This window comes from Lepidochelys kempii, chromosome 3 (genome assembly GCF_965140285.1).
Source record: "Lepidochelys kempii isolate rLepKem1 chromosome 3, rLepKem1.hap1, whole genome shotgun sequence".
NCBI lineage: Eukaryota > Metazoa > Chordata > Testudines > Cheloniidae > Lepidochelys > Lepidochelys kempii.
Genome location: NC_136382.1, coordinates 189,857,022 through 189,883,983, shown reverse-complemented (window position 1 = coordinate 189,883,983; position 26,962 = coordinate 189,857,022). Strand labels below are relative to the sequence as shown.

General features: G+C 40.1%; 1 long non-coding RNA gene across 8 annotated transcripts in view; it reads right to left on the bottom strand.

Moving 5' to 3' along the window:
- The window catches only part of LOC140909618 (uncharacterized), a 754,751-nt gene that overhangs the window by 224,062 nt on the left and 503,727 nt on the right, over window positions 1-26,962 (bottom strand). For all 8 annotated transcript variants that reach the window (XR_013635609.1, XR_013635607.1, XR_013635614.1 and 5 more), the window contains exon 4: window positions 19,949-20,065. This is a non-coding gene — a long non-coding RNA (uncharacterized LOC140909618). The remainder of the gene's footprint in view (window positions 1-19,948; window positions 20,066-26,962) is intronic.

Here is a 26,962-nt window from a genome sequence, read left to right as displayed (position 1 = left end):
AATGCTTCTTGGCCACATTTTGTATCCCTTTATCTACATGCAAATGCAAGAGATACAGATTCATGTGACACATCAGCCTGAAACTTCAACTATTGTCAAATGGCATCAATTACAGTACAATTAAATCACAGTTCCATCCTAGACACACTGAAATGAAATCAGTAATTTACAGCATCATTCCAGTCACATTCCTCAGCAACTAGTGATCACTTAGCAGTACTGCTGGTCTGGACCATTATTGTTTGCTTGCTTTTTAATCACTTTGGGTATGTCTACAGTATGAAATTATTTCAAAATTATTCTATTCGAATTTTCAGAAGCAATTTTATACATTCGATCTTGTGTGTCCTCACTAAGTGCGTGAATTCGGCAGAGTGCATCCACAGTACGAAGGCTAGCATTGAATGTCGGAACGGTGCACTGTGAGTAGCTGTCCCACAGTTCCCGCCGCCCATTGGAATTCTGGGATAAGCTCCCAGTGCATCATGGGGCAAAAACATTCTCACGGATGTTTCTGGGTGTGTGTTGTTAGTCGCTCCTCCCTCCGTAAAAGCTACGGCAGACAATAGTTTCACGCCTTTTTGGCATGCAGACGCCATACTGCTTTCAGAAAATGATGCAGTATGGTGCACTGCTGCTCCCCTGCTACTATGAATCCACCTCACATTTCCACTCGTCTTCCTATGTAATCTCTATAATATCTACTCTCTCTTCCCCGTCAACCACTTCTGCTGCCAACTCTGCTCAGTCATCGTAAACTGAGTAGCACAGCTTCTGCCACCAACTCTGCTCTCCCGCTCTTGCCGCGCTACCGCACCTCTCCATGTTGTCTGCCCTGGGCTCCCGCCTCCTTGAAAGCTACAGAAGATAACCATTTCCCGCCTTTTTTCGGCTATTGTGAACTGAACAGAACCTCTTCTGCTGCCACTCTGCTCTCCTACATTTCACGCCCTTTTTCCAGGATTAGCCATGCAGGCGCCCTAGCGCGGCAAGCATGGAGCCCACTCAGATGTCTGCTGCAGTTTTCACCATTGTAAATACCTCGCACATTATCCAGCAGTATGTGCAGTACCTGCAAAACCGGGTGAGGAAGCAACAACAGCGCGATTACGATACTGATGAGGACATGGACACAGGCATTCCTAGAAGCACAGCATGTGGTGATTGGGAGATCATGGTGGCGCTGGGCCAGGTTCATGCCATGGAACACTAATTCCGGGCCTGGGAAACAAGCACAGACTGGTGGGACCACATTGTGCTTCAGGGCAGGGAACAGCAAGTCACAAAGTTCCATGAAAGTGGCCCTACGCATACAAAAGTTTCTCAGACACTAGGAATCATCCCATACCTGCAACACTAAGACACCAAAATGAGAGCAGCCCTCACAGTTGAGAAGCGAGTGGCCATAGCCCTGTGGAAGTTTGCAATGCCCGACAGCTACCGGACAGTTGGGAATTAGTTTGGAGTGGGCAAATCTACTGTGGGGCCTGCTGTGCTGCAAATAGCCAACACAATCATTGACCAGCTGCTATCAAGGGTAGTGACTGTGGGAAATGTGCAGACCACTGTGGATGGCTTTAATGTGCTGGGGTTCCCTAACTGCAGCAGGGTGATAGACGGAATGCATATCCCTATCTTGGTCCCGGCACACCGGAGCGGCCGGTACATAAACTGCAAGGGGTACTTTTCCATGGTGCTGCAAGCACTGGTTGATCACAAGGGATGTTTCACCAACATCAGCGTGGGATGGCCGGGAAAGGTGCATGACGCTCGCATCTTCAGGAACTCTGGTCTGTTTGAACAGCTGCAGGAAGGGACTTACTTCTCAGACCAGAAAATTACTGTTGGGGGTGTTGAAATGCCTATAGTTATCCTCGGGGACCCAGCCTAGCCCTTAATGCCATGGCTCATGAAGCCGTACACAGGCACCCTGGACAGTAGTAAGGAGCAGTTCAACTAAAGGCTGAGCAAGTGCAGAATGGTCGTAAAATGTGCTTTGGACATTTGAAAGTGTGCTGGCGCAGTTTACTGACTCTGTTAGATCTCAGCACAACCAATATTCCAATTGTAATTGCTGCTTGTTGTGTGCTCCACAATATCTGTAAGAGTAAGGGGGAGACGTTTATGGTGGGGTGGGAGGTTGAGGCAACTCACCTGGCAGCCAATTTCGCACAGCCAGACAACAGGGTGATTAGAAGAGCGCAGCAGGGTGCGCTGCACATCAGAGAAGCTTTGAAAGCCAGTTTCATGACTGGCCAGAGTACGGTGTGACAGTTGTGTTTGTTTCTCTTGAAGTTAGCCACCCCCTATATATATGAAAGGAAATAAAGTCTCAATTGTTTAAAAACCATTCTTTATTATTTGTTGCACAACACATTGAGAGAAATGAGAAGGTAGACTGGTGGTGGGAGGGGGGGGGAGATTCGGTTAGGGGGGTGGAGGAGGAGGGAAGGACAAGTCCAGAAACCAAATCAAAATGTCGGACATGCCAGCCTTCTGGTGCTTGTGAAATCCTCTGTGGTTCAGTGTGTGGGTCCCCATAGCCTCCCCGCTCATGTTCTTGGGCATCTGGGTGAGGAGGCTATGGAACCTGGGGAGGAGGGAGGGCAGTTATACAGGGGTTGCAGTGGCAGTCTGTGGTCTTGCTACCTATCCCGCATTAGATCCACCATACAGCGAAGCATGTGAGTTTGCTCCCGCATGAGCTTGACCATAGCATCCTGCCTGCTCTCATCATGCGCATCCCTGGTCTCTTTGTGTTCATTGAATGCTTTACACGACTCCGCAATTGTTGCCTCCACGCATTCAGCTGGGCCCTAACAGTGCGGGAGGACTGCATGAGCTCAGCAAACATGTCGTCCCGAGTTTGTTTTTTCTGCCTTCTAATCTGGACCAGCCTCTGGGATGGAGTAGATAAGGGCCTCGTTGAAACATTTCCACCTGCAGGAGGAGGAAAAGGAAGGGTAGTATTTTAAAAAGATACATTTTAGAGAACAAAGGGGACACTCTTTCTCAGTGAAACAGGCAATTCATAGTACACAGCACATGTTCTTTCTGTACAAGGTCGCATTTTGCCTCTTATACTGAAGTGCCTGCCACTTTGGTGTGAGTAAGCCATCACACGCGGCTGGGAAACAGAATTCAGCTTGCAGGCAGCCATGGTAAGCCCTAGGGGCACGTGGGGTTCAGCTTCTTCCGCATTCATTTCAATGCTTTCAAACTGCCTGGCCCCCTTTCCCATAACAAGCAATGCCTGGTGGGTTTGCCATATAAAAGGAGGGCCTGTGGGCTCCCTGGGACGATCGCTTCACACAACCCCCACACCCACTGCATGGCTCTGATGAGGCTCTGAGCAGGGATGAGCTGTTTAAACTAAATGTGAACAGCCCAGCGCAACTGGGTTTCCCCCCACCCCCACTGCATGGCTCCGATCAGGCTCTCACTCACCAGAAGTTCCTTCTCCAGGGTCATGGTCCGGGAGCCTGCCTTTGGAGTGGGGGGAGGCTATTGGCTCCAGCATTAAGAATAGTTCCTGGCTAGGGGGGAAAACGGATTCCCCACTTGCCACCTGTGCACTGTCCTCCTCCTCCTCCTCTTCATCCTCCAATAACTCATCCTCCTCGCGTTGTGCAACTCCCCCCTTGCAGGTGTCCACGGACAGTGGTGGGGTAGTGGTGACATCACCCCATATAACTGCATGCAGCTCACGGCAGAAGCGACATGTATGGGGCTGTGACCCAGAGCGCCCGTTCACCTCCCTGGCTTTTTGGTACTCTTGCCTGGACTCCTTGATTTTTGTACGACATTGCTCTGTGCCCCTGGAGTAGCCTCTTTCCATCATGGCCCTGGAGACTTGGGCGTACGTATGTGTGTTTCTTTTTTTGGAATGTAGTTCTGCCATAATAGATTCATCTCCCCAACATGCGATGAAATCCAGTACCTCCCATTTGGACCATGCTGGAGCTTGTCTGTGAATCTGGTGTTGGATACCCCAGGGCATGGCCACTAGTTAAGTCGAGGGGATGGAAGGCCATAAGGGTCGAGGAAGTCTCCCTGCTGTAGGCCTAAGGACTTCTTTTCAACCCCCCTTAACAGAACTCAGGCCTGGCTGGTTTGAGTAAGCTCTTTTGTTCTTAAAACAATGTTGCAGCCGCAGATAATGCCTCATAGTGTAAGGTTTGCTGACGCCAAGTTAAAGGTAACAGGAGACACAGCTACGAGGCCAGACAGGATGTGCTGGTTGTTTAAGTTGCTAGGAATGCTTGTCAGAGGTTGCAGGAAATAAATATTGTTGTAATCATATAAGGAAGGCAGAGTATTTTTGCAAAGTTTTGATTGGCTGATGTGTAGTGCAGTAGCATTAAGGAATATAAATGTGCAATGATCTGCTCTGATGTGCAGGATTTTAGATTCTATTCTCCCTGTATCTTGTTTGCAGCTGCAAATAAATTTTTCTGCTTCTCCACCCCGTTGTGTTTATTGGGGGACGCACACCGGGCAATGAACCCCTGCTGTTGTTTGCCTCTGGCACTGGGTGCCGGCAACACTGGGACTGCGTGGTCTCAAGATGGTGGACTGTGCTGATGGTCACCTGTGCTGATGAGCTCGCCACAGTGACCAAACAGGAAATGAAACTCAAAAGTTCCCAGGGCTTTTACTGCCTACCTGGCTAGTACATCGGAGTTGAGAGTGTTGTCCAGAGCAGTCACAAGGGAACATTCTGGGCCAATAACGTCGAATTGCATCCACAGAACCTGGAACCTGGAACTGCTATCTCGACTTTAGCGCTACTCCACTTGCCAAGGTGGAGTACAGAAACCAGATTAAAGAGCTCTTTAAATAAAAAAAACGGTTTGGTCGTGTGGACAGAATCAGTTTTATTTTGAATTAACTCAGCTAATTCCGAAATAACCGCGTACTGTAGACCAGACCTTTTACTGTTAATCTGAACTTCTCTAATCAATTGGCTTCTTGGGTATTCACAAAGTTCAACCTTATGACAAACCAGAGGCCAGGTCACTAATTTAATTACTATCCACATGGCTCATACCCTTTATGTAACAGCTAATGTTCTCATAGTCCCTGATTGTTTCCTTCAGTGGAAAGAACAGTAGGTATACAGTATGACCTCTTACAAAAAAGCAGCAGTACACCTTTGACTGCTATATATGGCAGACATATGGATTTAGAGTATGTTACTAGGCAGTACATATGTCAGCTTATTTTTCCCCTTGGGGGAAGCAGATTTATTATTATTTTATTTTACTTTATTTTATTTTTTAAAGATTTCTCATGGAGCTTCCTCTTTGCATTTGAGTAAGGTAATTTTCTGATGCTAAATGGAAATGCCCCCTCTCTCAAAGTGCTAGAGTGAGAGGTCAATAGTGAACTCAAACAATGCCACACTAGGATTCAAACACTCTTTATTACAAACTATTGAATTTTTTTTCTGAGCAAGCAGAAGACGACCCAGGCTTTAGCAAAATGCAAAGTTTGCTTTCTGATAAGTAGCTGGAAATTGACACTTCTAACATTGAAATGAACTGGAAAAGTCAGCCAGGAAAAGATTTCTGAGACACATTAAACCATCCTATAATTCTTTTGAAGGGCAGAGCTATTCTACAGGACAGGAGTGTCTTCTAGATAAAAAACATTTTGACCGTCTTTATGGTTTACACAGATTTGTAATCCTAATATACAGTTTAAAAATAGATCTGGACAGAATTTAGGGATTGTGTATGACATTCTATCACTTGCTAGTACAAACGTTAATTAGTATGTAAATAACACACTCATTTACTGCTGACACTGTGCAACCTCTTCTCATGCAAAGTTGTCAAGGCCTGAGATACTGCAAAAACCCACCACTAAACATTTGTAGTAAACTGAGCCTTCAACAAACTTAACTAAAGTGAAAAGGTGGAAAAGGTGATAATTGCTTTTTTAGCCACTTCATCTAGTGTCTTCCCTGATAGTGCAAATGCTGAGGACCACATGCTTGTGAAATAAAATTTGTATTATGTCAGTCTGACTGAAAACACTGTTCAGCAAAAAAAGAAAAGAAAAGAAAAGAAATCAGCTGCAAAAGTGAAAACAGTTAAGTGGAGGTCCTAAGTCCAACACCAGCTAATTAACTGTCTCCATATGCTTTTCTCTCTCAATATTAGTGTATTTCATGCTCTGATAACATCAAGTGCATGTCCTTGTTCCTATTGGAATTAATGGCAAACTTCTCATTGACTTCAGTGGGAGCAGGATCGGGCCGTAACACCACATTTGGTACAAATAAAGTAGCTCATTCTCACCAGACTGTTCACAAGCTATTACGTTACACAAAGTACAATTGCTGTAAATGTTCCTGTAGGGTTTGATAAAACACAGGCCCAGGCACTAAAGTAAATCAATCCCATTATAATTTTCTCATACTATAGTTGCAGGACAGATGAGTTACAGCAAGTTGTAGCTAGTTTAGAGAGTAGTAAAATGTCTTTCCTCTGACGGTTATAAATTCAGCTTTTCGATTCTGACATATATTTAACTTAGCATTTTTGAACTTATCACACCAAGGTATTATTTAACAAATTAGACATATGTTAACATTGTGACAAGATGGCCGATGTTAGTCTGGTGGGTCCTGTGCTTTTCTTGGCAGGGAGCTAAGATGCCACCCCTTGCCCCTTGGGGTGTCAGGGCACAGCTAGTGGCCCAGGAGGGTGGTAAAGGAAGGAAGTGGGGCAGGGGTCTGGGTTTGCTACTCACTCTGAGCCCTAGCCCCTCTCAACCCCTGCAGGTTCTTACCCTCTTCCCCCTTGGGTGGTGTACCTGCAGCCCTTAGATGCTGGGGAAGGGAGTCTCCCTCCCCTACTGGGGCAGGGTCCCCCTTACTTTGGTTCTCTGATTTTCCAAGTCTCACAGCACACCTCCAAGCTCTAGTCCTCTCTCCTTCCTCCTCCTCCTCCTCTGTCTGCCTGAAGCAGGGGGGTTTATTAGGTTCCTAACAGGGCCTTAATTGACTGCAGGTGCTCCAATTAACCTTCTGCCACTTTCCCTAGTCTACAGGGAACCACACCTTAATTAGCCTTGAGCTTATAGATTTCCCCTCTAGGACTCTCCCATTGCTTCCTGCCCTTCTGTATCACAACAACTATAATAAGGATCTGACCCATTGTTGCCAACCTGGGTTTAGTAGGGCTAAGGGGGAGTGGAGCTTTTAAATCTTGCTAATGGGTTTCTTTGAACCTCAATTTGTCTATTGCTCCCTACAAGCCACAAAGATGATCTAGTACTATTAATTCACAGGTTAGCCAACAGGAGGCAGACTGCAGTTTGGAAACACTGCAAGACAGCCTAATGTCCTGGCAAATCAAAGCAGGATTGTGAATGCAACGGGAGGTGAGATGCAAGTGATGAGAAAGTGGAATAATTTTCTTTAGCGCCATTGCTGCTGGCTTCATCACCTGACTTTTTCAGTTAAATATATGAAAAAAATATAAAATATAAAGATTCTTATGTCTGTCCAGCATGAGAAAATCTGAGCCTGGCTGGTAAAAGTAGAGTTTACTCATAGTCCCACTACTCTCAAATGTTTAATGTCTCCACATTTGCATCCTTTCTCTCCAAGGCAGGAGTTTAACCCGGAGGAAGAAAAAGGATCAAAGGATCCTGATCGTGGATCTCATTCATTCTCCTAGCAGGTTAGAATGGTTGATTGAGATTCCTAACAGATTTGAAGGAAATAAGGATATTATATGGCATGTTGATTATTTATGATCTTTTCAACAGGAAGACTAATAGCTGAGGCCAGACCCAGCAGGAAGGGTCTGAGCTCAGACAGCTTCTGGTAACTCTTTTAGCAAAATATTTCCCAATATTGGTATTTTGGTTTGCATAATTCTTCTATTCCTTCCCCGTATCTTATATCCCATCTCATTTACCTCTGATTTTATTTTACCTTGATTTTTTGCTCAGTCAGAATCAACATCTAAGCCCTGACCCTTCAAAGACTTACACATGAAATGTGAGTAGTGCACAGGGTGAAATTATAAGCATGAGTGTAAAGTTTTGCAAGATTGGGGTTTAAGTCCTCAGTTGCTACCTTTGAATGGGACAATTTCTCCTACATGGTCATCATTCTTGCTCCTACCTGCTCTTTTTTTTTTTTTTAAATCAACAAAATATTTTCATTTGGAGAATCTGGACATTTATATATTCATTTCCCTGAGCAATCACTTCAGAGAGAGGTTGAAGTTACTATCTCGTCAAGGAAATGTCAAAGTTTCTTAGGAAGATGGAAACATCAAATCTAGCGGGCCTTAAAAGGCAAATATCAGTTGATTCCATACATTGTCTTGCCTTCAGCATTCTTAAAATATGGACTGCTCTCTTTGAAATAGAAAGTGTCTCCTGCCTGCTTTCAAATGTCACCTGGAGCTGCAGCAGCATGCCGTTTAGCTGCTCAGTTTTTGACACAATGGGAGCTGTGACTGCTTAGTTCCTGTGAATACCAGGTGCCTAAATATGGATTTAGGTACCTAATGATAGAAACCCAGGTTTGAAAATATGGGTCTTTGGTACATAATCAACTGCATACATAATGTACACAAAACTAGCTTAAAATAATTTGTTTTTATCACAGATCAGTCAGGAGGAATATAAAGTAAGATTTAAAAAGTTAAATGGAAGGTTTATATAATCACCTATCAAAATGTTTTATATACACACACAAAATATGTGACTGTAAAGGCTGATAGAAGTAAAAAAAAAAAGAAGTACTAAATAGAACCTAATAGGATTCTAAAATGGAGATAGTGCATCTCTCTTGTTTGCTACTTAAAAGGGAAAGCTTTATACTAAGACTTAAAGAATAGCAACTGCCATTCTCAAAACTTCTCATCTTCTCTCTATGGGTCAAGCAAGCATTGCCATACTACAGGCTGGGGACTTTCCTTTCCTCCTAAGAACCATGGAAACTGCCTATGCACAGCCTGGCTGTTCAAGATCTGTGTTTGGGGAGGCTCTGGGACCAAGCCCATTAAAAGACAATCCTTTCAGAGGTGATTTTGGAACTCACTAGCTTTTGGGCTCCAGAGGGTTTTTTTTTTTTTTAGGGACATGATTAAGCAATAAATCCATTAAGTACCATACCTTACAATGCCTTTCAGAACCATCCCCACCAATATCGACTTGTATATGCTAGCACACAATGGAAACCGGATGTATTTATTGTTGAATTGCACCTTTAGAGTGGTTCTTTTGTCCTGTCTGAAAGATTAATATAGTTTGCTCAAACTGAAAGTTTTGTTAGCCTTCTTCGTGCAGACAGGGGTGGCTGCCAATATCTGGAACGAGATTTTGCAAGGTGCAGTTCTTGAAGGTACCTCCTATACTAGTGTAAGTGGTAAGTAAAATAAGGAGAAAATGATGACATTCTTCAAGAAACAGCTTTAGGTCCTTGAAAATGATTATTTCAGTTTGCCTGTAACTGTAAAAATGAGTTTCAGGTAATAGCTTTTCTTTTATACAGTAAATGATGAATGAGCATTTAAACATCAACTCATCCACCAACGAAGATATGAAGACCATAAAAACTCATTGTGCTAACAGGGAGTTTGTGGACTAAAGTTACCTGATTTTTCAACTTGGTGATTATACCATAAAGATGTTCATTTGTCTTTACTTCTACTCTAGCGTTGCAAAAAATATATACATTTCCAACAGAGATAATCAAGCCTTTAGCTCCTACCATTTATATTTCCCCTTTAAATCTTAATGGTCTTTTTAGACTGTGAAGACCGTAAGTGTGGAAAATGTTCTGATGTTCTACCAAACCCCATTAAGCTATTGGAAAAGAGCAAATATATGGAATATATTTAAATATAAAGGAAAAGAAGCATTCCCCTCTCTAATGTTCCCCTTCCTCAAAACAGCATAAATAATCTGCAACCAAATCTTATGGCAACTCAATGTCCTCCATTCCCACTGGCTACATATAGGAGCACATAGAGTCAGATCCTACTTAGACCATGGTCTTGTCTGAAACAATCTGAAGACTAAAGTGCTTATGTTAAGTCCATGATTTTCAAATGAAAGAAAATTCCTAGCCCAAAATTAATGTTTTGCTTGTGTGCTTCTTGACATGAAGTTTTTCCATCTTCCTATAAAATACTTTTTTCTAAACTTTCTGTTGGATGCATGAGAAAACTCTGACAGTGCTAAATATAAATCCACCTCACAATAATAATTATTTCATAGACCATCTGAATTATAACTGTTCTAAGAGACAATCTACATTCATGGTGAGCAAGGTCTATTATTCCCTGTCATGGGTTTATTTGAATTGTCTCCTGCATTATGAAGTTAAACTATAACTACCAAGCCACTAGGCATCTCAAATGTTTTTTTGTGAGGAATATTACATCAATTATTTGAAATCAAGATGAAAAATTCTTCAGTGCCATAGCATCAGCCTCCCTTTTTGCTTGCTTGCTGGAAATCTAAATTAACACTTGCTTCTAAGGAGCTTTCTTTCTATGTCACTTAAGTACTACAGATGTGTTTATCCAATAATGCCCAGTTCTGTGAAACAGAGTAAAAATCTCAGTCAATGTTTGGAACACGTATCTACAAGCAAAAGCATTTCTTCTTTGTTCTGTCCATTATGCTCTTTATTTAATTCTCTGCATGGGGAATATTTTCCTCCTTCGGAAATCTTTGGGAGAGAGACAGTATCTTAATATAAGTTTTGGAAGTGTTCTGCATTTCATGGATACTGTTGTAGTATGAATAATAAAAGTCATTAAATTATTTCAATTGTTTTGCCTGTGTAGGTTAACAAAAATGCTTATGGACAAGTTCACTTTGGTAAAGTTCAGTGGAGGAAGTCAATGGAGAAGTTAGCCACAAAGATATTTGATCCAGTGATTTGCTTTTTCCCCTCTTTATTGACTAAGAGGTAAAGAATATTAAGCTCATGAATTTGGAAAGATTTGCTTTCCAGCATTTAAGCCCTTGGAAAACAGTTTGCTACAACTCTGTGGGAAAGCCATAAATGGTGTCCTATGATCTGAATGCTGAAAGAAAAAGAGACCAAGACTGCTGGAGAGCACTTATGTTAACTAGAATCTTCAGCCACTGAGATAACAGCAGTCAGAGAATAATTCCTTAATCAGGGTAAAAATCTATAAGTAGGATATAGTTAGCATAGAAGGAGACAAAAACAGGATTCAACATGTCTTGTAACCTTAAGTATAAAGTCTTCTCTGTGTCTACAGTGGAATACACTATACATGTAAATGTATATACATTACAGACAGTGTTGGAAGTGATGCCTGTAGTGAAAGTTGCTGAACACTTTTCATTATGACACTGTTTTCATTTCTTTAAAATCACTTTGGCTAAAATTTCTCATTCCGGGTGATTTTCTTAGTGTGAATAGTTTTGCAAACTTAAAGCAAAAATGGTTCAGCTGTTTCTGAGAATGAGGTTAGGGGAAAAATAGCTTTCACAATGAAAAAAACCTCCTACAACTGTTTCATGGAGAAGGCCTTGTGCCTCCATGCTTAAAATTTGGCAGGGAGGTCAACATGAAATCAGATCAGTACATTTTGCTGTCCCTGTGAAAATCCATCCAAATCTGTCTGAATTACAAGTCTATGAAAACTGCCATTTGCATGAACTCGGTAGAAGTTTATTAGAGTTTGACAGCCAAATTCTCTGAAGACTGTCTGCAATGAAGAAGTTACAGCCCAGGTGCAGAGCAAGACTTTCCCTGCAATTCCTTATTGCCAGGGCTCACTGTGATCACAGTCACCAGAACTGAGAGCAGGGAGCCTTTCCCTCCCATAATCTCCATGCTCTCCCTGCTGGTGGCCAAGCAGTGCAGAGAAGGAGGAACCAGTCTGAAACACATGCAAAGGTGAGAAACACAGTGAAAGGACAATGGGCATCTAGAAAGGGAATAGGGGCAGGGGAGACAGGGACAGAAGAGAACAAACTGTCAGGGTGCACGTGGTAACGAATAGAGGCAGAGAGGTTTGTAACCTCTAAAGTACCTTCTTCTCCAGAACCTGAAATAGAATGTGGGATTCCAGAGTCCAAACATTACTGTCTGGGAAATATCTTTGAAATTCCCCTCTAGTAGTTAGTTCACATGACAGCAGCCTACTATGGCTGCCAGTTACTCTGTTATTAGCTCAAATTGTAGAGGGCTATGCTATTTCTTCCATAGGACCCCAGTCTCACACGATGCACAGTGCACGCGATGGAATGTGCTCTCAGAATGAATTGGTACTGAGTAGTGAATTAAGCTGCTGGCTGTAGGACCCAACCTCTTTTGTTGCAGAAGCTGGCAGGTGTGTAGTGAATGAAGTAGGGGATTGCATGATACTCATTAAATAAGGCATGTGTTGTCACTGAATGACAATAAAAAGTAGCATTGAATAGCTACCTATTCAGTGAGCACCCATCATCCTGTGCATTGAATGAGACAGGGGTCATATAGAAAAAAATAGTATGTGATCATGTAATTAAAGACTGCAATATATATGCATAAGGGGGCCAAATTAAGACTGCAATTTTAATTCTGGCATTTCTTAATGTTTGAGTTCTTGATTTGATAACCTTAACATTATTTTAACTTTTAAAAAATGCAATGTTACTTGCATTAGGAAAAGAAAAACTACCAACACTCCAGTTTTCTAGCACTCCAGTTACTATCACTGTAAAGGATAAACTCCAAGGACTGATATGCATAATTCAGTGTATGGATCACAGTAATCCCTCCTCCTAAACCCTCTGACTTGGTTGTCAAAACTTCTGTTTTTTCTTGGTTTGCATGCACTTTCTCACAGGCATCTTCTCAAAACTTGAAGGTTTTCAACATCCACCCAAGAAGAACAAAATGTAAGGGTATGCCTACATTACAGCAACTGGTATGGATGGCAGCTAGTGTAGACGTACCCTTGCTAGCTGCATTCTCACTAGTTCACTAAAAATAGAAGTGAGGATGCAGGCTTCAGCACAGGATGGACAAGCTCACCCGACCCCGCTGCGTACATACTCGCTTGTGCAGCCTGCATCATGACATCCTACCTTCTGTTTTTAGCAAGCTAGAATACAGCTAGCATGGGTACCTCTTCACACTCTCAGTTGCAGTGTAGGTACACCCTAATAGTCCTTAGGACTCTCTTTGGTCTTTGGCTGTGGAGTGTATCTTCTAGTTGTAATGTTGGTGTTGTCTAAGCTCCTTGGTTGCTTTCCCAAATTCAGATCACAAGAAATATACAGGAGTTTTTAAAATAAACATAATCCAGTAAACTATCCAGGAAACGTATATATTCCTCACAATGCTTATATATATTAATTAATTATTGGAACAAAATCCATATATTTCAAGCTCTTTGTCAGAAATAGCTTACTACACACACCTTCTATCTGGCCAGAGGCTATCAGAAAGAGACTGACTTCATCAGACAATTTAACTCGTGAAAAATGCTGTATACAATGTCTATGCTATGACCCGATTTCAAAGGTGCTGAGCATTTGCAGCTCCCAATTACTTCTGAAAATCAGACCTATGTAAAATAGCATATACCAAGAACACAAGTGCGTCTAAGCCACTTGTTGCTACATTCCTTCCACAGGTCAATGGTGACATTCAGCGTTACATTATTGTTGTGCCTTTCTTTTTGTCTATCCCTGTGTCTGTCTTTGTAATTTCTATGGCATCTAAACAAGACTGTTAGTGAAACTCCCTAAGGGATTTTCTGAACTGATGATGGATGTGTGTTCCAAGAAAGCTTCAGGTGAAAGAAAATCCCCTTCATACAAAAAGGGCCACATCACAATCCTCTGTCAAAAATAAACACTCCTCTTGTGAGTTTAAGGTACTTGGAAGACTGAATTCCTACTTGCTGACATGAGGGCATGGTTTGTGTCTCTGCTGAGCAGGTAGCATGAGTGGCCATACAAGCCTGTAGATATTCTGAAATCCAAGGGGAAATACTTCAGATGCTGGGGAGCCTGTGGAGGGCATTCCGTACAGTACTACTGCTCAAGGTCCCCAAATTCTCCTGTGAACTGACCATGCTTCCTAACCCACACCAGATCTACCATCTGCTTTCTCCAAAGGAGTTTTGCAACATGATGATGAAATAACACAAAGGTTAATGCTGAAAGGAGCAGCATTAATTCTCATGTATATTCCCCCATGGATACTTCGCAGACAAGACTGTGTAGAGTAACCATCCTTTGAGTTTTAACAGTTGAAGAGACAAAGTATGCTCATTTAGTGATGCTGACAGTCTCCCCTCTAATCAACAATGCTCCACCAAATCTGCAGAAGCCCAGCCACATGATGACAACGACATGGAAAGGCTCCCACTTAGTGAAAGAAGGGCAAATGATCATGCATTTCGTTAAACGTTTCTACCTCTGAAAGGTAATTAAACTGTTTTACTGGAGTTTTCCATACTTTCCTCCACCCATGCTGCCTAAAAATGGATGGCATTATATGATCTATAATCTCATAAAAAGGCACCTCAAAAATCACAGTAAAATGAAATACATTATTCAGTGTTTGATGTGCATTTGTCCTAATCTATCAAAATCAAGTAGTTACGAAGGAGCACTTTCTAAATAAAGAAATTTGAAAATGTCACAGGAAATGCAAATAAAACTACTCCTATTACCATTTGGAAAATGGGGATTAAAATAGTGTGTCCTACATACTTTTTGTGGGGGGGGAATTTTGTAGACACAATTACTAATTTGATGTGCTTACATGACTTCATTCTTTTCTTTGTAAATACATTGTATCATCATGAAATCAAATCCAATGTTTAACAATAAAAGAAGATCAAAAGTTTTATCTTTACTTTAATAAGAGTCTTGCCATACAAATTTGCAATCTACAAGTGATCTGGCCAAATCTTTTAACTGATTTTGATTTGTGTAGTTCATTTTAATGCTACATAAACATTAAATAATTCAATGACTAAATGAAACCTTATAATGCAAAGTTGTTTAGGCATGTTTTCCTGTCCACCCGCAAATAATCAGATAATTATATGTAACAGTCATCATTTCTTCAAACAAATTATGCTCTGATGAAGCATGAAAGAGGTTTCCTGGCACGGTTTTGAGTTCAACTAATCTTATCTTTATTTTACAATAGGTGACTCTATGTGTAACCTGTTTAATGGCATTGTGGTTTGACTGTACCCTGTTGTGAAGGTACTTTTCAGTAAGTCCCTTTTGATCATGTCATTTTTCCAAATAAATATGGGTATCTTTTATCATGAAAAATCTCAAGTTCACTAAACTTGGCAAATATGTGAATATATTTTTCAATACTGACTGCATTGTGCTTTATTCATCATAGATCATCTTCTCAATGTGTTGTTTAAGAAGAAAGCAGAGTGTTTACAGAAAGAATGGAGACAGTTTGCAATGAGTTTTCAGCGGAGGTACTTGAACATGGGACTTTTTAAAAATTCTTCTGTGTGGATCAATTGATGTAATCAAGCCATTTAAATGGTTGTGTCATATCCGTTATTAATATGAGCATGTTTCTATAAAAAGAAAGTAAAAGTTTCATCACAGAATATCATGCTACAATCACTGGGTGGAAACCTGCGGTGAAATCCTGGATCTATTAAAGCCAATGGCAAAATTCCTTTTGAATTCAATGGGGCCAGGTTTTTATCCCTGGCATTCAGTGACGTTGAACTATGATTGCTCTGATCACCTTAAAAGTATATTGAAAAAAGAAAAATACTTCAGTTTCTTCTTGCTTCTATGTGTCTCAGTGGCACAGCACAAACAGTCATGCTTATACAAGCCTGGCTAATAGTTAATACATACCAAAAAAATAAATGTTTCTGATACAGAACTAAGTCAGTGTTTCCCTCTTAATGACACATAATTCCACATGCCAAGCTACAGTAGGTTTGGACATGCAACAGGAATTAGTCATATTTACATCTGTCATTTAAAAAAAAATAAGTACATACCCATTTTCATCAATCATTGGAGATGAGTCAGGTCTGCAAAATTTGGCTCTAAACATATGTGTTCGGATCTAGACTTTTGCCTGGCATATTACAGACATAAAAGCCAGCCATGACCTTTGGATTCAAATTTCCTAAGAATTCAGGAGAGGAAGCAAGTGTTTGGATTTGGGGACCCAATACAGCCCAGAAACTTTACAGGTTGAATGCTTGTTGATAGGCCACAAATGATAAAATTACACAGAACTGTCATAATCATCAAACACACAATGTGTACATTCTAAACGGAGAATGGTGAAAAACAGAACTCAGATACAGAGTATCTGTGTATAGTTGTCTTGTGTGGAATTAACTTCTCTTACACTAAAGCAGCAGTTCTCCAACTGTGACCTTCAGGAGTCTACAGAGCACCCCCAATGGTACGCAGAGTTAAATTATTTGAGAGACATGTGGTGGTCCATAGCCTGTGCTAGAACAAATCTCTCTCTTCCTAAGTTGCCTGCAAAATAAAAGAGCTAGAGACCGACTGCAGCTGGAGAACACCTACAAGAATGGTAGACTGAAAGCAAATAGTCCGATAAAGGCATTAATGCCATTCTATTGGTACTGTATACATCTCCCTTACGTGAAGAAGAAAATAGGGAGTATATTTATATACAGCACCACTTTGATCTCTCTCTCTGATAAACTGACAATATTTTGGTTCTAAACTTTAAACATCAAAATCAAATCCACATTCAATTTCCTGTGGTGATATAATAACGTTGGACAATATGTATGTTGCAGGACTGCCCAAAAAGTCTGACAGACATGCACTGAAGGGCCATATCTCAATTCACCTACAATGAAAGAGGGAGAAGAAAGAGAGAAGAGGAGAGAAAGAGAGAAAAAAGAGAAGCAGTAGCAGCTACAGACTGAAGACGAGAGATATAAGATATGCCAAGAAAGGTCTGGAAATCAGCACGCTCTGCTTTTGTGTTACAAAAATATCCACCTCTAATAAAAACACATCTGCCATGTTTCAGTCTGTTTTCTCAGACTGTTAAATGTTATTTTTCCCATCGTTCTCTTCTATCCCAGGCCATCTTTTTCACTACTGTATTTATTTTTTCCTTTCTTTAGTTCCTTCTCTCTCATTTCTCCTTTTTTCTCTTGCTGTCCCCTATCTCTGATGTTCTTTTGCCACATGCTACCAGCAATATCAGCAAAATAGAAGGAGGGTAAACATTAAATAGCCATTCACACTCCTCGTAATGCACAGACGCCATTGAACAGGGCCTGAATTTTGGTTTGGCCAACACTAAATGACAATTTAAGTAAATGCTTCAAGTTGTCATTTTTCACAAAGAAAATACCAGCTTCTAGGTACTAGAGGTGATAGAGATAATTTTGGCCCACGGACTGAAAAATTACATGCCACGCTGTGATTGCTGGGAAAGATGTGTATCACCATTGTGTACATATGTATACCACTTGGTCAAATTCAACCCGCATGCGTGGGTCTCATTAACTTCTATTTAACTGTATGCCACTGAAGATAATGAAAGCCACATGTGTGAATCCCCTCGTAGATGATCACTAAGGATGCATAGTGCACTGGAAGGGCATGTATTTACTACAGTCAGGTCAGAAGGCACATGCATGCACAACAGTGCACCATGATCCCCTAAGCCTGTGCTAGAACAAATACTAAATGTTCCTGTTGCTGGGGGTGGAGAGAAGGGCTGCAGAGTGGCTTCTCTGTGGGTTTTTTGGAGAGCGAGGGTATTAGAAGCAGAAAACTTTTATCCCACATTCCCTTGGCCAAACTGGGAATAGGCCCCTTGATATTTTAAATCCCACTAGACCAATTTTTCCCTCACTTTGGGATGATTTCATCATTTGTATGTTCTGCATCAGAAAAGCTATACATGTGTTCAAGCAAGAGCCTCTGCACATGAGGAAGCCAGAATTTGGCCATTTGCACAGTATTTTTCAAAGGAAATGAGCACATATTTTAATAGTTCATTCTTTTAAGTGGCTGTTGCCTATTCCTTAAGTTAATTCTATTCACATCTATAAACTCTCCCTCATTAGTTGTTTAACTTCGGTGCTAATTTTTAAAATTTATTTAAAAAATAAAAAAAATAAAATCACATAATAAAAGCAACTCAGAGATAATACAAATTTTTAATAGATAAAATCTTCATATTATTCCTAAATAAAATAGCAATCTTTGCCTGATTGAGTCTAGAAGTTTTGGTGCTATATCTAGATACAATGGCATGCATTACACATTAATTGCTTATTTAGGGAAATACTTTTTACTCTTTCAAGATATTTGTAGATCAGCCAAATTTCTATAGCAGCTGGGTAAAAATCTATTGTTTCCAGAACTGAAGGAAAATTAGTGAAGCCTAATAAAATTCATGCTATTGCAGCTCTATACCTAAAGAACAACTATTTTAGCTCATTCACCTTACAACAGCATACATACTATGTTACTCTTTGAAATACGCCCGTTGTTAGAAAGAATACATTGACTTTACAACTGTGACTTTTTTACAAGTGTGACTTTTACAATTAAAAGCAAAATATGGTTTCTGTAAATTCTATCTATTGCCTCTATTGAAACTTTATTTCTCTATGAGGTCCAAAAAGTAATTGCTGCTTGTGTATAAATTTGTCCCTGTGAGATATTCCCTTCTGTTCCTGAGAGTCCTTATTCAAATACAAGCTCATTAGCGCATTTGAGCAGTTAACACATTTACTGTTTCCTGCTGCTATTTATATACATAATAGGCCAAAATCTGCTCTTAGTTATGCTGTATCAACCTGGGAAACTCCACTGACACCTGGGTAAATAAGACCAGAATTTGGTCCTTGTGTGTAGTATTTATTTAGCTGCTCCATTAATTTGTCCATATTCATTTGTATATAAGGATTTTCCTTCCTCTAGATTATCATTACTAAATCCCTGGTCCATGCTCTGGTCATCTATTGCTTTCTTTCCTGAAACTTCCAGCCGTCTGGTCTCCCTGATTCCCATATCACTTCCCGCAAGCCCATGGTACATGCTGCAGCCAAAATCATCTTCCCTTCCAGCTACTTCAACTGTGTTGCATACCTCCTAGAATCCCTGCATTAAACCATTCTTAAACCATTTCATACTCCTGTCCTCACCTTTAAGGTCTTGTCCAGTTCTGCTCTGTCTACAGTTTGTCACTCATACCCTATTACTCCCCCGTGACATATGCTACACTCTGCCATTTCTGCATGCTTTGAAGGATTCCAGCTTCCATGTATCATAAGCAGTTCTGTGCCTTTTCCTCTGCTACTCTTTATGCCTAGAACATTGTCCCTGATCCAGTGTGCCATTCATTCTTATTCCCTTTTCCGTCAAATCCTTTCTCAAGACTCCTTTGTGTTAGTCTTTCACAACTGATCTCCACACCTTTTTTTTTTAACTGGACATCGTGCCTTCTAACTAACACTGTAGCTTATAAAGATGAGGAAACAAATCTAAAAAAATCTATATATATAAATAAAATAAATTAATGAGATTGGTTTGCAACAAAGGTTTAACTCATATTTTTAATAACTTATACTGTGAAATATTTTAATTGGGAACACATAGATGGCTACTCATTTTTGCACAGCTTAGAGACAATTGTACAAATGTATGTGTCATGTGGGTGAATTTCTTACTCTTCTAATGGAACTCTATGCATTGTACTTTTACCCTTCTCCATCCTATAGCACTTTCCCTTTGTTAGTTAGCCATTCCTCTGTTATACCTAGATCTTGTCAGGAATTCTCCATTGGTATGAATTTCCAATGGAAAAGGCAGTTTCTGCAAACTTTTGCTAACATTTTTATTTTCCTTTAGAAATACTCAAACAAAAGATTTCATTTTGGGTCGGCTATACCTAAATCAAAATATTTCAGATTGTCAAACTCACCTGTAATGTTTTCAGGCCAGACAACGTCTTCCACTATGCAGCACAGAGCAGCACGGTGAACCCTGGGAGTCACATGACTGCCAGTTCATCTGGGGAGATACAGTCCAGTCAGGGAGCCTGGCCCAAAAGGAGACAACGAGAGAATCAGGCACTTCAACCACCACAACTCCGATAAGGCCGTACGCCACAACAGGAAAGTGCAGTTTAACATTGAACTGTCTTGAAACAAAGAATTCGGGGTTAGTTCAACAAACTGAACTGAAATGTCTGATCACTTCCAAACAGACATTTTTCTGGACGTTAATTCTGAAAAGAAAAAAAAAGAAAAAAAAAAAGGATATTTCTGCTTTTTGTCCCAAAGTGAGATAAAAAATGTTGCAATATTGGAATTTCCAATGAGATATTAAATTCTAATTTCCACTCAGTTCTAGTTAGTTATACTTAACTCATCCTTCAAATACTGACATATACGTAAATATACTTGTGTGACTGAATATACATATTTTCTACAGCTCAATAGGAAAAACTCATGCCCATGAAAACACTCCTGTGTTTGCAGGACTCAGTCCTTAGTCTCTGGGCTCTGCAGTCCACTCCACTTGTACTATGTGTCCTGGTAGAGCATTATGCACACCCGTGGAACTGTAAAAATAAGTGACAACCAACAGTAATAATGGAAGCTGCCACACATTTTTCCACTGGAAATTGACAACTAAAGAAACTCAGACAATTGCACAAAAAATGCAGGTACATCAATTTTTGCCACAAAACAGTGTCACACAATCCTAAAAATTGCTGGGTTCTTCCCAATCCTCCTGTTACTAAATATTTTAGTAAGCCAGTTTTCAACTATCGACTATCATTTCTATCTGCCTCAGAGCCTCCTGGCCTGATTGTCTCCTTGCTTACACCAGAGTAAATCAGGACTAACCCCAATGAAGTCAATGGCCAACACAAAACAGTTAAAATAGTTTAGCACAACCTTGATGTGAGTCCTTGTGCCCTATTGGTGTGTGTCTGGTACTGCAGCCTGGTATGCATTTATGTCCAAAAACGTTGTAAAAACAATAGCTTAGTTATACAGGTTGGTATTTATCCTAGTTCATTTTGGGATTCTTGTCAAAATTCTCAAATGGGTCAATTACTAGCACATTATACTGTCACCTAAAAACTTCTGATGAAAAATGTGTGTGTGTGTGTACACAAATTTGTACGTTGCCCCCGGTGAATATAAAAATGTACAGGTACAGTAAACTATGTTTCTTTCCTGTGCCGTGGCCACAACAGAACCTTTGTTATGTTATCCCATGACTTATATAAGGACTTTTTCCTGTTTGGTGCCAGCTTTTCCACCCACTGTAAAGAGTTCTTCTTAAATACCAAAATAAAATTAACAGTGATTTCTGGCATTGGTCAGGACCTTGCATGTAAGAAACAATATTTGTATAATTCAGGCATCCACTACTGTTATTACACTATGATGATATATGTTAAATTAAATTTTCATGAACGTGTTAGTGTGTATGTGTAGAACTAGCCTCTTCTGGATGGAAACAGAACTGTTGAACTATGTGGCATACACCACACAAGGGTAACAACTAACTATTAAGTAGTAAGGGTCTGTGCTGACTCACAACAGACCAACACTTTGTATCCCTGCAGATTCCCCCACCTGCCAGCAGGCTAGCACATATTTTCTGGTATGCCCTATTGGCTGGCAATATCCATCATATTGAGATCCATATATGGGCCAATTGACCCTGTCCCCTTTTCACTCTTCCTAGAGTCCCTCAAGAGCACTAGATGCTGCTCTCTCCATCTTGATGCTTCTACAGGGCCCACCAGTGGAGCTATTACTTTCGTTATTTTGGGAAATACCTTTGAGGAAAGAGAGTACTGCCCATTCCCCCAAAGAAAAGCAGTGGGAGCAGGAAACACTCCTGTCCAGTTACTGCCAGTGTCTATCTAAATAGCTCCCTGCAGCCTGAGACCCACCCTACTCCACAGAAATCCATGTGAGAAAATTAGGGAGACTGGAGTTTCCTTAGCTATAGCACTTGGCTCCAAACCCTGTGGTTTCCATAGCTATGCCACAAGGGATTCTGGAACAACTGAGGCACAGTTCAATAGGATTGGTTCAAAAAAAGCTATTTTCTTGGAATGAGATCAGTGGGACTGACAGATGCCTCATCTCAAAGATTAAAGATGGGACATGGCCACCTACCTCTCTCTCAAGATCCTGGTAGGAAGGGAAGGAACTCTCTGGTCAAAGACTTGGAGTTAAGTGGGAGGAGGTTTGCAGGTCAGTGGACAGCCCCACAGTAACACGTTAAGTTAAAAGGGAATCCCATGAACTGCTGGGAGTGCTTGGTCCAGAGAAACAGGGTCCTGTAAGCATCTGGCAAGATGCTGAGTATTAGATATTTCAGGTACGGGGAATGCCAAAATCAAATAGCAGAGCATTCATTCATCATTACTATGTATCACTTTAAAAATGTAAGTGAGCATGTATCATTTGATCCACAGAGAAGCATCTGAATGTTGTGCTTCATTCTCCGTTCTGAACCGCAGAGTTACGCATGCAGAGTTAGAGGTACTCAGAACAAAGCACTGATTCCATAGATGTGGCAGAATAGCTCTTTGGAGCAAGAACCACATTTTTATGTATGTTTTTAGAATGCCTAGCACAATGCCAATCTAGATTGGTACCCTGGGGAACAACAATGATAATAATAAAACTGAACAGTAACTTCACCACTAACACAATGGAAACGATATGTTATAACAATATTTACACAGCAATCTCAGTTGTCAACTAATTGCATATATGAAGCAGAAGGAAAAGAATACATAATAATCCAGGGTTCTGGCACCTGAACTATTGTAGAAATTCCATTTCAATCCCTAAAGAGCTTATATTTTCTACGCAGGTTAGTCACCAGAAAGTGACACTTATAGAACATACTGCATATCTAGTTCCCACCAGTAGAGGGAGGTAGCACACATACCCACCAGCACACTCTAAATAGGATAATTAAATGCTAACTTGCATTATCATGTTGTCTTCAAGTAAGTAAATACTGAGTTTGTGTCCCTACTTTATTTCTGGCCATCTCTAATTGCTGTGCCGTTCAGAAGTTCACTGGAATAATCTTTGATAGAGGTTCAGGAAGTAAGGTGTGGGGGGGAGTAAACAGCACACTGGCTTAGTGCACCAGCCTTTTACTTCTGGGGACCTAGTTTCAAATATGACATGTAGCTTCATGATTAAGGAAAATGATCGTAGGAGATGCTGAACCCTTTCAGGAGGCACCCAGTACATCATAGCATCTGGCCATAATTTGGGAGGTCTTAATCTGTTTTCTAGTGGATTTTTGTCCAATCTGAAAACAAGACACAATACAGCATGCTTGGCAGTCTCTGCTCTGGAGAATAGCAGGATATCACAAGTCAGGATTGAGAAGTATTGGTAAAAGTGAGCGGGAAAGTTTACACAGTACAGTCCAATGTTATTCTGAGTTCTAGCTAGTGCTACTGTAGATAAATCTCACTAACATTAAAAAAACAAAACCAGATATTTTACATTTTTAAAATTAAGTAAAAAAAAAAAACCACACCACAAAGTGAATCATTAAGCAGGGAATCATTTACTTTACACCTAGAGTATCTGTTATTCTTCTTAGCTACATACAAGGTTGAAAAAAAGCCACCAAAATACAACACCCTTTTCTAATTTGATAAAGATAATTTCAGCCAATAAATCTGTGCAAAAGCAGTAAATCCCACCTTGAAAGCTGCCAGTGCTATTATGGATGAGTTTCTCTCTCGCTTTCTGATACACACATACGCGTGCACACACACACGTTGCCAGTTATATTTATTAGAATCCTCATACCCAGTGAGCAGATAGCTCATCTGAATTTTATCAGGTGTCTCTATAATTAAAGTTTATTGTAAAGAGAGATATTATTGGTATATTTTATTACTTGTCTATGAGAAACTGAGCCAAGTAAGAGGCATAAATGAATTCAGTTTTACAGTACTTTGTTTTAAACAAATGTCACTACCTGCACACACATACCTAATTATCAGTTCTTACATATTCTGCCAAATATCAAGCTCATAGTTCATAAGCCAGCCTCATGACAGGCAGTAAATATATTCTCCCTAATTTAAATTTTATTGCCAAATACCCTCTGTACTACATTAACCAACACTAAATCACACCATTCAATGCCAGCATTACCAGTGTTTACTTACTGATTAAAAAAAGAAAAACAGTACAAATTCATATTTCCACAGATCTGTACCTAAAGGGACATACTATACATATAAGTAAGCAATTCAAAACAACAGTGCAGAAAGGTTAACTAAAGAGGTAACAAATGGGAACACGTTAGTCAGACACTACATTTTTACTGCATTTTTTTTTTTGAAGCTTCACATTGCCAATACAAGACATTGCAGAGTTTTGCAAATTTCAACTGTTCAGCAGTACACCTGCTAAATTATAGTAAACGTGGAATTTTCTCAGATAGACTGGCAGTTCATATAATAAGCATGATCCACTGTGTTGCTGCATGAGATGTTCTTTACTAATATTGTAACTGAAGGCCATCACATCACAGAGAAGAGTATGCACAGGAGTAATTTTAAGAGGAGAGGTCACTGGAGGGGATTGAAATTCAAGTCTCTAGCTTCCCAGGCAAGTGCTCTGTCACCAGGCTAAAAGAACATTTCCAGTAGCTTAGCCATGCAGAGATTCTGTTTTACTTAACCCACAATTCTTTATAGGTGCTTTGTTGTCTGCCAGCAGATATCATCTATTATCACCGCAGACAATGTGATGTGGTGAAGATGGATACCACGGTCATGTTCCATTTGCCAGCATGAATTATCTTCCGATCTTGTCCTTTAGTAATGTTGGTCTGAGTGTCCCACTATGAAAAGAGTCTGAAGCCATTATAACAAAAAGCACTGGAAGGGCTTGGACTGTTAAAGGCTACATCTGGGCTCAGCAACATGCATACTAATAACATCATTACAGCCGAGTGGCTTGGAGAGCATGTTTACTTTGTTGTGGTTCCCATCACCTTCTAGAGCTGAATTGTTAATATGTGGTTTTAAATTCAAATAGCACACAGGGCTAATTTTCTTGTATTTGCCCAAAAAATTAGGTTACATAGTTCATCTAATTCTCCCTCCACTTTTTCATGTGTGGGTGGTACTCCTTGTAGAGAGTACTTCTTTTCCATGACATTGAACTTGAACCTGACTGACCTTTCTATAATGAGTGAATTGAAAACATCTCCCTTTGGAATGTGGCTTGTAGATACGGGCTATGCCAGTTTTTCTGCATTTGATGAATTAAAGGGGCAGAGTCCTTTTCACAGCCCTAGACCACAGCAGTTATTTAACTGTACAAGCAAACCCTTGTACAGAGTCACTCTTCTTAATTAGAGTCCCCCTGCTGCAATAAACAAAGATTATTATTTTGCATATAAGCAATCTGAAACCAAACCCATGGTGTTTTTAAGTAACATGGGTTTAAACCAATATATAAATAATGGATTCATATATTTTGATATTTTAAAACCAAAATTCTGCCTCCCCCCCCATTGTTCCTCTTCTGCCTGATGTTTTGCTCTACAATCAAACTTAAACGGCGATGCATTCATGTCTAGACACACACAGAGCAATGATTTAGTAAATTCTTTCTTTTATGCATTTATAACACAGGATTTCATGGTTTTTCATTTTTGAAAATAAAAGAAAGAAGGAAAAGACACAGAATTGATGGGAGAGAGCAGACAACAGTCAGCATCTGAGAGTCCAGCACTACTGGCATCTGATCTTAATCATAATATAGTCTCTGTTGGGTTTGTCAGAATCTATCACTCAAGAGTATCTTCAATGGACAGTAATTTGAGGTGTGGCTTATTAGATCACACAATCTTATGAATAATAAAAAGTTATGGAAAATTGCATCCTGGGCTGCTATCCAATTTTCACTGGTGTCACCCACTTTATAGTGAGGCAGCATGTTTATGCATGATTTCTGTTTCATATGTATTGACTAGATCATTTTCCCTGTTGTCCTGAGAATTGATGACACACACTATATTAAGAATGATGACCTCCACAAGAGGGATAACACTTTCTCTAGATTACACTATTGTCAAAACATATTGAAATTTCCTTTACACGTGTTACTGCTGTATTTTTCTGCCTGAAAGACACAGTTAAAGTAAAATCTTTCTGCATTTGCTAAATAAGATCCCAAGGACAGGTGTTTCTCCTTTTTCGGTTTGGTTTGCTTTAAGTACTTCTGTCAAATGACCACTGTGAGATAATATCTTCCCTCAGAACAGTAGTGTCAGAACTCAGTCAGCCCCTCAAAGCAATTTTGATAACTTTGAGTATTTTGCAAGACATAACTTCTTGTTGCCATACTTAAAGTTGTCACTGTGTAGAAGCAAACAAACTCTACTATGTTTAGAATCTAATATTCAGATTGATACTACAAAATTGATTCAAATCTAAATGGCAGCATCTTGAATGAAAAATTGTTTGCTTTAACAGATTCCTTTCTTATTATGGATGTCAGATTGCTGGTTTATTTAACCCTTTAGCGATCTATACAGGGCTTCAATGTGTGATGCAACACTGCTGCAGATAGCAGTGGCATGTGAAAATAGTGTGCAATATTTCTTTCTCATGCTGTTTGTCAAATCAAAATTCAAATCGAGCATGTACTTTGTGGTTATGTGAGCACATTTTAATTAGCTCACGTTATAATTCATTGAAAAGTGACACAGAACAAAAACAAAATAGAGAACAATAACTTTTCATTTATGTTAAAATGTAAAAGGAACTCCTCCCCTTTACACTAATTTGGCAAAGACAACTTTCCCTCCCAATATTTTTCTATTACTCTGTTCCCAAATTATACCAATCAGCATGTAAGCCATTATCTTTTAATGCCTCCATTACAGCAAGCACTCTCGGGGACTC